Raw genomic sequence first — 12,004 nt, forward strand, 5'->3', positions numbered from 1 at the left:
AGGTAGAGGGATAATTAGGATACTTGGATCACTGAGAAAGGAGAAGAATTTAGTCTAACTTGGTGGGCCTACATTCCTGAGGATGAAAAGTCAGAAATTCTACATGGATGGCTATGGGAGCACTACGGCAAACCCAAACCAAAGTCCATTTAGCAGTGATGACTACTCACAGGACCTTAGCCTGAGGCAGTCAACATTGTTGGGTCCCAAGTTTATTTCCTAATTGTAAGAAAGAAGTTAGTACCCAACGTCGACAACAGGTCTAGCGGATCAAACAGCTTTTGCCTGCTTGAAAAAGAGAGAGCCTTAGGAGAATTAGGAGCTGGGTCATGAGCAATTAATGAAGAGGATTTCACTTTTAATGAGAGAAAAAAAAAAGACTTCTGGGACAAATGTGGAATCTCCAAGGCATCCTCCTCCTGGAGGAAAGACAAGGATGACAACGGGAATAGCAACACAGCACTGGAAAAATGGGCCTTGCAATCAGAGCAGACACCAAACTCAGAGAACACGCCCAAACTCAGTGCTGGGGACGTGCTTGCACATCAGCACAGCTGGGTTCTTAGATATCTTCATTCAAACGGAGTCTGAGCTGTCCCAGGCCCAATAGCCAAGCAGCACGGGAGACTTATGGGCTACACAATCCTTGGAAATTTGTAATTGGATGATTCAGCCTACTGAGGTGCTCTCTAAACAACTTTAGTGGCACGACTGAGTGCTAACCATTCCTTTCCTACAGCATAACTCGTAGGTACTGGACAAAATTTAAGCAGGACTAGAGTGCTCCCCACGGAGACCAGATAGACCCAGCTGTGGGACACATCTCACTGGGGAACACTCTCTCTCAAACCATGTAATCAGAGAAAAGGAAGTCAGCTGTGTTTTCAAGAGCTTTGGAATCCTGAAATAACAGAGACATGTTGGAGAGTCACGCTTTCCCTGGCACTAGCCTACATGCCCTATAACTACCATGTGTCCTTCTGGTCCCCTTCTGGGCAGGACACCAACCATCTAGCATTGTAACTGTTTTTCTCAAAGAACACAGAGGGAACACAGAGCCCTTCCAGGTGAGCTACTGATCCTTAGAATGCTGGCCATGCAAGGACAGTCCCTCTTGGCAAGCACCTAGCCTATTCTTCCCCTGCCTATATAAGCAACCCCCTCTCCACCCACAGTTGTGGGTGCAGGTGTACAACTCTATCCAGCTGGCCACCACTGGACACTCCCAATAAGTAAGACCCAATAAACCCTCATGTCTCCTGGCCATCTCCGGGTCTTTTCTTCTGTCTCTCCATAACCTATCCCACACTGCTCGCACAACTGGGTGTGTGGCTAGACAACTGGCAAACCAACCAGCAAACCGAGGAAACTCCAGTGAGTGCAGAGTTTACGAGGAAGGGGAAATCCAGGATTGGCCAGTCCTGATATGGAGACCGGTCACCACCGTCGGAGAAGTCCTGGGCACAAGAGATGTGGGAAAGAAGACATCAGAAGCCTGGGCAATTGCTACAGCCCTGGAGCTGCCCCTCCTCACTGTATGATGGCTCACAACTGGAGCAGGGGAAGTCCTGGGCATGATAAATGAAGGGAAAGGAAATCTGCAACCGTGGGTGGCCCCTCCTCACGGCTCACAACAGAAGCTGAGATGGAAGCAAGAGGAAAAGTAAGGCAGCTGCAGGAGGGAGTGCTTGTTCCCAGATGGGCGTGAGCCGGCGGCCAGTGAAGTCTGCCATAGCACATCTCACCCATGTCGGCCTGGCCTGCCGAGAGCTCCAAGAGCCTGCAGCAAACAGTAACTATCCCCCTGGTGGCTTTTGTGTCTCTGGGATACTGGAGCGGAAGGTATTTTGCTCTCAGGGGTGGAGATCGGGCAGTCTCCCTCTTGATTTGGTTAATGGTCCTCTGGAAGAGGGCATGGCCTAATGATGGGGACATACTCATACCTTCCCCCAAAACTCCCTCCCACACCCCTACCCCCGTGGCAAACCATGGAAGAATTACAAGATCTGTTAAGAGAAATAGGCATGAAACATGAGGTTTATGCCAAACATTATGGAAGGCCTGACAAATTATTCACTGCAGGAATGAAAGATAGCTTACAGACAGCTCCAAGACAATGTATGGGGCTTTAGTCTCCATCCTAAGCCCTTTGGTAGGTCAACTGGTGTCCAGGGCAGCCCAAGCCACCACTGACCTGGGGGAGACAGGTAAGGTCAGGCGGAGGGGAGTGAGGCCTAACGAACCCCTGAAGAGAGAGGTGACAAAGGAGCCAAAACCACCAAGGGTCCTGTCAGAGTAACACATAGACTGATGTAGCAACCTGGTGGCAGCAGGCACCCCTCTGGAAAAAACTGATAAGCAACCAAATGCTGCTCCAGTGGCTTTGTGGCAGAAGCGGGAGCCACAACAAAGATTCACAAGGCCACCCACAGAGCGCCCCAAACCAGCAGCATGCCTGGCTACAGCCTGGGAACAACCTAGCTCCCTCAGCTCAGGGAAAGGCCAAGGGACCCCAACCCACTCCTGCAACACCGTGCAAGGCCTTGTTTCATTATATCAATGACGTCCTGTAAACCTTTGAGTCTTTTCTAGACCTCCAGGAAGCCTACTGCTCCCTAATCGCCCACCTATGCCAACGGGAATGGGTGGTAAACAACAACAAAGTACAAGGACCTGGGTTATCTGCCAAATACTTGGGTGTTGTCTGATCAGATAAGACAAAAGTGGTTCCTGATGCTGTCACAGATAAGATACAGGCTTTCTCTACACCCAACACCCCGAAACAACTACAAACCTTTCTGGGCTTATTAGGTTCCTGGCGCCCTTTCATTCCTCATGTAGCCCAACTACACTGTCTTCTTTATAAGTTGGTATGAAAGGGGGTTATCTGAGATTGGGGGACCCCGAGCGGGAGTCCTTCCACACAAGCCAAAATAGCCATAAAACAAATTCAGGCCTTGAGTCTTTTAACACAAGGACAAGCATGTGAATTAGGCATTTCCAGTTACCCAGAGGGGTTCGGATGCGGTCTCTGGCAGAGGCAAAGCAATGAATGAGTGCCCCTTGGCTTCTGTTCCCAATTGTGGAAAGTGGCTGAAAGACGAGATAGTGCACTGGAACAACACTTATGCGCCACTTACTTGGCCCTCCAACAAGTGGAGCCCATAACCCGTTCCCTGCCAGTCCCAGTCCATACCCATCTGCCCATTGTGGGGTGCCTGCGGGATGCTTTCCAAAAGCCCCACTGGGGAACAGCCCAAACACAGACATTGGCAAAGTGGCATGTATACTTACAACAATGAGGGACCCTTACTAATAGTCCCTTAAGTGCAGAATTGCATACCATCCTAGGACCAGTAACATATACCACAGAAGAAACAACTCAGTTGGATGAAGTGTCCACACCTGAAACCCTGCCAAATGTACAGGAGGGAGAAGGACCAATCCCAGCGGAAGCCTGGTATATGGATGGCTCCACAAGACATAACCCCCCTCATTGGATGGCAGTGGCCATCCAGTCTTCAACATGACAGCATGTGGTTGGATTCTGGCTCTGGGTATAGTAGTCAATGTGCCAAACTGTGGGCTGCCTGGATGCTACCGACTTGAGAACCCAATGCAATACGTCTGTGTACAGTTAGGCAGTCTATAAGGGGCTCACCTTGTGGATGGCCCAGTGGGTACGACAAAAGTGGACCATCAGTAGGCCCCCATTGTTGGGGGCAGAACTCTGGGATGACGTCTGACAGTGGATCCAGGGAATGATGATAACAGTGTATCATGTATCTGCACATCAGGTGACAATGCCACCAGGAAACCAACAAGCAGATGAATTAGCCCGGATTTATCTCCTGGAAGAAGTACCAGCTGAGAGAGTGTCAGAATGGCTACACAAGAAGACTGGACGGAAGGGACAGAGGACACTGTGAGCTATTGCCAAGATCTGCGGCTCCCCCTACACTATACTGATGTGGTGCAGGTCTGTCAGGCATGCCCTTGTTGTTCCTTGCAGAGGCCCCAGGCCATTCCCTGGGACAGAGGCCAAATTGCCAGGGCCAACCAACATGCCCAATGCTGGCAGTTGGACTACATTGGGCCTTTACCTCTCTCCGATGGCTGCCAATATGCCCTAACTTACATGGATGCATACACAGGACTGGTGCAGGCATACCGCAGCAAACGGGCCTCACAAAAGACCACAATAAGAGGCCTGGAACACCTCTGTGCCACTTATGGTGTCCTCACAGACATCGACAGTGACCAAAGTACTCATTTTACTGGCCACCAGATACAAGCATGGGCTGACCAAATGGACATACATTGGCATTTTCACCTGCCATACAACCCCACAGTCGCGGGGCTGGAGGAAGAAATGAAAGGAGTACTGAAACAACAATTAAGGACAGAAGATAGGACACTAGCCCACTGGACGAGACACCTGACAACTACACTATATCACCTAAATAACATGAAAGACGTACCTGACCCAGTGCACATCAAATGCTGACACAAGGACCCGAAATGACACTACACCTACAGACAAGAGCTAATCAAGGAGAGAAACCGCAACCACAGAGGGGCACTCAGAACAACTTGCTTTCGCCTCTGCCACAGGAACTCCCTCCTGGGACCTACGTGGTCCCCTGGCCCTCGGACTGGCAGGTGGGGCCCCACTGGTGTGGTCTCTTAGCCCCTTGGAGGATAGGCTTAGAAGAGAATATCACAGTAACACCTTTTATTGTGGGAAGACCAGCCAAACCTCCAAATTTACTAATCCAGGGCCTCCAATTCCCCAAGGCACTTTTCATCCTTGCCCTCTGGTGTGTCATTGTTCCTCCTTTATCCTATACCACTGCCCCTATGGTACCCAACCCAAGTGGACAAGCGGTGTGGTATTGCCAGTCTGGTCTACAACAGGTTGGTACCATACTAACACAAGACACTGCAACCTTGTGTCTCATTGGATGGTCATGACCTTCCTGTTTTAGTTCTCTCTAAACATCTTACTTTTTCATCCTTAGGACATCTGCCACCCTCTTCACTGACTGGCACACACCATTGCTGACTTACAAAATCGCTCCAACCGCTGGGTATGCAGTGAGCTGCCTCTCTCTTCAACCACGGGGTTACCATGGTGGAAGGTGTGCTTTGGCATTCTTGCCTTTCTGTTATTGCTGTCATTTTCTTGCTGCGCTCTCTGTTGCTGTTGTGGTGTATGGTTACGATGCTCCCCTATGTGTCTGGCCCAAGGCGATCTGCGGAAGAATTGTGCAATAAGATTGTGAGGGCCATTTAGACACATGGGGGTGGAGTGTAGGGTCACACTTGCCTGGCACTAGCCTATGTGCCCTATAACTACCATGTGTCGTTCTGGTCCCCTTCTGGGCAGGACACCAACCATCTAGTATTGTAACTGTTTCTCTAAAAGAACACAGAGGGAACACAGAGCTTTTCCAGGTGAGCTACTGATCCTTGGAATGCTGGCCATGCAAGGACAGTCCCTCTTGGCTAGCATGTAGTCCTTTGTTCCCCTGCCTGTATAAGCAAGCCCCTCTCTGTTCACAGTAGTGGGTGCAGGTGCACAATTCTGTCCAGGCGGCCGGTACTGGACACTCCTCATAAGTAAGCCCCAGTAAACCCTTATGTCTCCTACATTATCTCCGGGTCTTTTTGGTCTCTCCACAACCTATCCGGCACTGCTCACTCAAATGAGCCTGTGGCCAGACACATGGTCTCTAACCTATACTCCTATGAGAAAAGGTAGATTGGGGCTGGCCCGGTGGCTCAGTGGTTAAGTGCACACCTTCCACTTTGGTGGCCTGGGGTTCAACGGTTCGGATCCTGGGTGCAGACATGGCACCGCTTGGCAAGCCATGCTGTGGTAGGTGTCCCACATATAAAGTAGAGGAAGATGGGCACGGATGTTAGCTCAGGGCCAGTCTTCCTCAGCAAAAAGAGGAGGATTGGCAGTAGTTAGCTCAGGGCTAATCTTCCTCAAAAAAAAAAAAAGGTAGATTTTGTTGGGAGGGACAAAATAATGATATGCAATCATGCCTGATTTATACTGTATCATGTATCTATGACACCACCGTATGGTGTAATACAGAAATCATAGGTAAACTTAACATTGTAGAAGCTAATAAAATTTATGATATTACTGAGGTAGTGATCAAACATATTGTGAGAGTGAATTAAAACCCCTTTATGAAGTTCTATGGAGGAGAATAGGCCTGAAGAAGATTTAGACTTGATGAATGATAGCTAGTGTTCTCACTCACTCAATAGATGTATACCTTAAAGTGCAGATAACTATAACTGAGGGGGACAAAAGAATTATAATAAAGTTATTCCAAAATATGAGAAAGTTCGTGCTATTCTGCTAATATTATTGGATTGTTCAGCTGTCTGTTTACAACTCCTTATTAGTTATTACAGATGTTTGGAATTTGGTGCATTTTGATTGTTTATGTGATTACATGATAATTTAAGGCAAGTAATTGCTGTCAAACCAAGAGTTATCATTAAGCCTTAAAAAGGCCTTGATCCCAGGTCAGGCGCTGGATCAAGCAGTAATGCCAGAAGACCTGGAATTGACCTGAGTTGTTTTGCTGAAGTATCTGCAAGGCACTGACTCCCCCATCAAGATATGAAATGTGCTGATTAATAGTGGTGTTTTGTAACCATGAGTCTGAGGAGTTTCAGGCCAGTTTGTTCCAGCTTTTAGCATTGTTTATTGATAACAGTGGTACTGAAGATTTGCATCTGCTCTCGATGAGACCTCAAAGGGCTGCACTGTTGGGCTGATTATGTAGCAAGAATATGCCTACATGACCAGCAACGTATAAGAAATGCCAGCTGAGACGCCATTTCTGGCTCCCTGGTTTCAAGATGTTGCCTGCACCTGTCAGTTGGTCCTGGTCCTAGAGAAGAAGCACATTTGTGTGGTCCTTACAAAGACAGGACATCCGGGGCTCAGGCCTGACTTCTCCAGACCCCTCATCGTAAAGCAGCCTTTGGCTGTGATGCATATCTTTCCTTTACTCTGGTGCTAGATTGAATCCCTTTCCTGAAATAAATCACAGATTTGTAAGCATTCTCATTTTGGTTCCTGTGAGTCTTCCTTAGCAATCAAAACCAATCTAACTGTCACCATTAGTGCAGTTAGATTCCCTCTATGTTAGGAAAAAAGCAGTTACAGCCATGATTTCTCACCCTCATTTTCTCCTTACCTCCCCTCCACCGCACACACACACTGTTCAAGAACCAGAGCTCACATCTCTTGCCCAGCAGACAGCCTAATGACATACAGTGGAAACTTGAGGCTGTCAAAACTGCAAGATAAGAAAAGATCCCAGGACTTGGTCTTTTCTATAGGAGGCTTAAAAAAATCCCAGGAAATGGAGGGGCAAGAGCTTTGGTAAGAAAGGGGGTGGTGAAAGAAAGAAGACTTCAAGGATGAGGCAGAAAAGAAAATGAAAATGAAGGCTGAGCGAGCATTCACTCGGGGCGCTCCCGAAGGCTCATGCAGTGAGGGCTCACTCCTTGTGTAGCCCGAGAGGGCAGGGCTGCAAGACCAACGGCTTAATAGCCAATCCACTCTCCATCCACGCTACTGGCCAGACTCTACTGACAGTTTACAATGAAGAGCTGCCTAAAACTGCATCAGGGATCAGTGTGTATTCAGAACCAAGAAAAGAGAAGAAGAGCCCAGAGCAGGTGAGGACCAGCAGAGAAGTTGACAGTTGTCTTAGTTTATGTTATCCCAGAAGCAGCACAAGTATCTGTACAAGTAGTTTATTTGAGACATGATTCTAGGAGTATTGGGAGAAGAATGGAGAAAGGAAGAGAGCCAGTGAGGGTGCGTGGTCAAGTTACCACTTTGGCCAACTAAAGCTTAATCCCACTGGGACACTCTGGAAGCCAGTTTAGAACACACCCCTCAGAGTTATTCTCATACTTGTGAGGGAGCCGCAAATCACTGACTGAAGATGGCTGGGGTTTGAGGGTGGCATTAGTTCTCCAGTATGTCCAGCCTCAGGTGCATATGCAGAGCAGGCTCAGCCACTAGAGAAAGCCTTCCGGCAAAGAAATGCAGATGCTGGCAGGTGGGAGGTCGGGAGGAAAGAGCTACAGCAAGAAAGCCAAAGGAGATAATGGGCTGGGCACCAACATCAGTTACAATCCCAAGGGCTTTTCTACAGCAAAGATTAATAGCCACCATCTTCTCAACTTTTACCTTTCTTAGGTGGTTGCTAGGGACTCAATCTGCAGACAAGAAGAGGAGGGGTCTGCCTCATGGGTTACACTGGGGGCTCCCTTATGGGATTTTTGAATTTGGGTGCTATGTCCAGCTGTATCATACTTTAGGTTTATATCCTGGAACTGAGCCACGCAGGAAGGTACATGCTACCCCCGACCCAGTACTACCATGGACACAAATCTTATTAACAGAAAGACACCATGTAGCAAAACTGGCCCAACTCAAGGCATAAGTGTGTTGAGAATATTCTCACAGAGTAAGCAGGATGTGACAGAGGTCATTACCACCTCGGTGCTAGAGATGACGAAGTGGTAAACTATCTGCGAGTGGATGTTGCAGAGAGGAGGTCGAACTCTGTTGAGAAAGCTTATTATGCAGGCTCCCTGTTGCAACAGAGACCGAATGGCCTGCAAAGCCTAAAATATTTAGTATCTGATTCTTTTACAGAAAGAATTTGCCAACCCCTGGGTTAAACTCTGGGTAGGAGTTCTAAAGGCTAAGGGGACTGGGAATCCCCAAAGCCCATAAACTATAGCTAGAAGCCCGAGGTCCAGCTCACATGCTGACAAATATGGACCGGTGTTTGCTACCAATGTGTGCAAAGTAGATATTTAATGACAAGAGCATGCTTCTAGAAAACCACTCTCTAATGTTGGAGAAAATGTGAAATGGGTTTGGGATCATAAACAAGAGCCATCTGACCTTCTTAGGTTCAACACCCCCAGCCATCTAAGGGCCCCATGGGTGGCATTACAGGTAGAGGGAGTAGGCCAGACTGGGCTGAATCAGACAGCAGAAACCTAGTAATTAATTTTTCAGTCAGTGTAAATCAATATCATAGACATGTTTGATTGCAAAACTTGTGGTCTACCTATAGTTACGGCAGATTATATTGAACCTAGAATTTCTTTTTTTTTCTTTTTGAGGAAGATTAGCCCTGAGCTAACATCCATGTCCATCTTCCTCTACTTTATATGTGGAACACCTGCCACAGCACGGCTTGACAAGCAGTGCATAGGTCTGCACCCAGGATCCAAACCGGCTAACCTCGGGCTGCCGAAGCAGCACATGCAAACTTAACTGCTGCACCAACAGGCTGGGCCCTGAACCTAGAATTTCTAACAGAGGTTGTTGGGGTAAAAGAAAGGTTGTGCATACCCTAAGTTCTGGCAGGAATAGTGCAGGGTTGATTAAGTCTAACTGCGACTTCACAGTGTTAACCCAGTATAGTAAGCAACAATTGAGTGCCCAGACCCTAGTCAGACTCCCGCTACCTTACCCCAGCAGATGGGATCTCAAGAGGGATCCAGAAAGACTGACTGGGCTGCCTTACTGTTGTGGTGGGTTCTTGAACCCCCTTCTAGTTCATTGATTCAACCACCTCTGCTTCAATGATTTGCTAGAAAGATTCACACAACTCAGAAAAGCCGTTATACTCACAGTTATGGCTTATTACAGTGAAAGGATACAGATTAAAATCAGCAAAGGCAAAAGGCACATAGGGCAGAGTCCAGGAGAGACCAGGCACAAGCTTCCAGTGGTCCTCTACCAGTGAAGTCACATGTATAGTGCTTAATTCTCCCAGCAATGATGCGTGACAACACACATGCAGCACTGCCAGGCAGAACAGCTCACCTGAGCCTTGGTGTCCAGGATTTTTATTGGGGATTGGTTACACAGGTATGCAGCACCCATAGGGCTGACCTTAATTACTCAGTCTACAGCCCCCTGCCAGAGGTTAAACTGATATCACATGGCTCAAGATCTCCCCCATAAATCACACTGTTATCAGAGACAATCTGGCCTGGCCATGGCCCAATATAAAAACACTTTAATAGACAAGATATTCCAAGAGCTTAGAGGTTGTGGGCAAGTCAAATTGGCCAAGATATCTCTTTGGCATGAGGATTATTTTGGGCTGGTTACTTTTAAAAACTGCAGACAGGAAAGAAACTCTGAAAAGTAGAATTTACTTACCCTTTCTTAAGAGACATTTACATTGTAAAGGAAATCTCCATCTGTAAAGGTGTCTCCCTCTCTGTACCAGGAAGGAGGGAACTCTCTATCTCTGGAAACTCTTATCAATGTGGAAGGCAAGCACTCAAGTCTGCATAATAACCTGACTCTTGTTTGCTGTACTTGTGTGGTAATCTCCCATGATCCACTCCCCCTCCACCCCCAACATCCTCCTTTGTCTTTAGCTGAAGATGATATTTAAGGTGGTGGCTTCAGCTATTTTGGGAGTTGCTCAGGTTGCCTGAGCCTCTCCCACGTATACATGTTATAAAGCTTTATTTAATTTTCTTCTGTTATTGTGTCTCATGTGAATTTAATTCATTCTCCACCCAGAAGAACTCACAGCGGGTAGAGGAAATGTCTTCCTCCCCTACAAGGTTATCTCCCAGAGTGGTCAAGAGCCAAACTCTTCTTTGATATATGAAGGGTATGGACAACCCAGGCCTGAGTTAGCTGAGTTAAACCTTTACTGCACACTTACCTTGGTGATTCTCCAGAACTGGATGGATGATGGTGAGATAAAGAGGTATGTACAGGAAAACAGCAGCCAAGAAGCTGGATGGAGAACAGACTGGGGAGTGCTCTCAGCCCTGGAGAATGAAAGCTACACTTCCTGCACATCACAGTGGGCTCCTTCCCAGACACCCATGGATGATAAATGTTTTCATCTGTTTCGTTCTCTACGTGGTCTTTCAAAAGCTCTTCACCAGGTTGAGGGCCATGAGGCAGAGGCAACTAGACAGAGCTGCAGCAGCTACAAACCTTAAAGTCCTTAAACAATAAAAGAAGCTTTAGCAGCTGCTCCTTTCGAAATGCAAAAAGAGTTAAATGCACAAACTGAAAAGCATACAGAAAATCTAAGATAGCTTAAAGAAGAAAAAAAGGAGGCAAACAGTCAATATGTAAAAAAGACTTTCTTTCAGAAGGAAAAAGGCATAAAGAAAATGCCAAATAGTCTCAGGAAGAAAAGATCCTGGTCCTTCTACCTCCTCTTCATCCCTAAATGTAAACCTGCTAGAAGCCTCTGCATGGGGAAGGTTTTAGTCTCGTTTGTTGAAGGAGATGGAATGTGTTGGAGACCAAGATGCAGTCTATCATCTGCTGGGCGAGGTTAGGGCTCTCGCTGTGTCCCTCTTGATTAGATAGATGAATCTTTAACTCGATGTTCAATTGCCTTATATTGCTTTGTTTCACAGTGACAGGATGAGGCGAGCTGAGGTTTATTTCTGTTCTTAACTATACAGGCATAGTTAAAGGATTAAATTAAAGGATCTAAACAATGCCAGTCGGCCTTGGCTCACTGGTTACAGTCCACTAAAAGAAAATTATTTAATACATTATTTAATAGCAAATTGCTAGTTGGTATATAAAAGCCTCTTGACGTTTAACAATCTTGATTTAGAAGATTTGATCATGACCTTTTGAACAGTAAAGTCCATGATTATAGAGCTGTCTCTGTGAATAGGTTGTATTGAATGGTGAACCCACCTATGAAGATTACTGATAATAAACAGTTGATGGGATTTATGTACATGTGTTTATTTTTATTTACAGAACTTGAATTTTTAAAAGTATCATAAATAATTTTAAAAAGTTATACATACACCAGGTGTGATAGAAAAGAGGCCTGCCACAGAAGTTACAAAGAGACTTGACGCTTGAATATATGAAATAAATTCAACTAGAGTACCTCAAATGAAATTCTGACCTTTGCACCTAACTAACCCT

At 46.6% G+C, this 12,004-nt stretch overlaps 1 protein-coding gene across 1 annotated transcript in view; it reads right to left on the bottom strand.

The window, feature by feature from the left end:
- Window positions 1-10,357, bottom strand: part of HRH4 (histamine receptor H4) — a 41,917-nt gene extending 31,560 nt beyond the window's left edge. The window contains exon 1 of the transcript XR_011504494.1: window positions 10,238-10,357. The gene's annotated coding sequence lies outside the window, so the exon portion shown is untranslated. The remainder of the gene's footprint in view (window positions 1-10,237) is intronic.
- Between the last annotated feature and the right edge of the window lie 1,647 nt (window positions 10,358-12,004).

This window comes from Equus asinus, chromosome 7 (genome assembly GCF_041296235.1).
Source record: "Equus asinus isolate D_3611 breed Donkey chromosome 7, EquAss-T2T_v2, whole genome shotgun sequence".
NCBI lineage: Eukaryota > Metazoa > Chordata > Mammalia > Perissodactyla > Equidae > Equus > Equus asinus.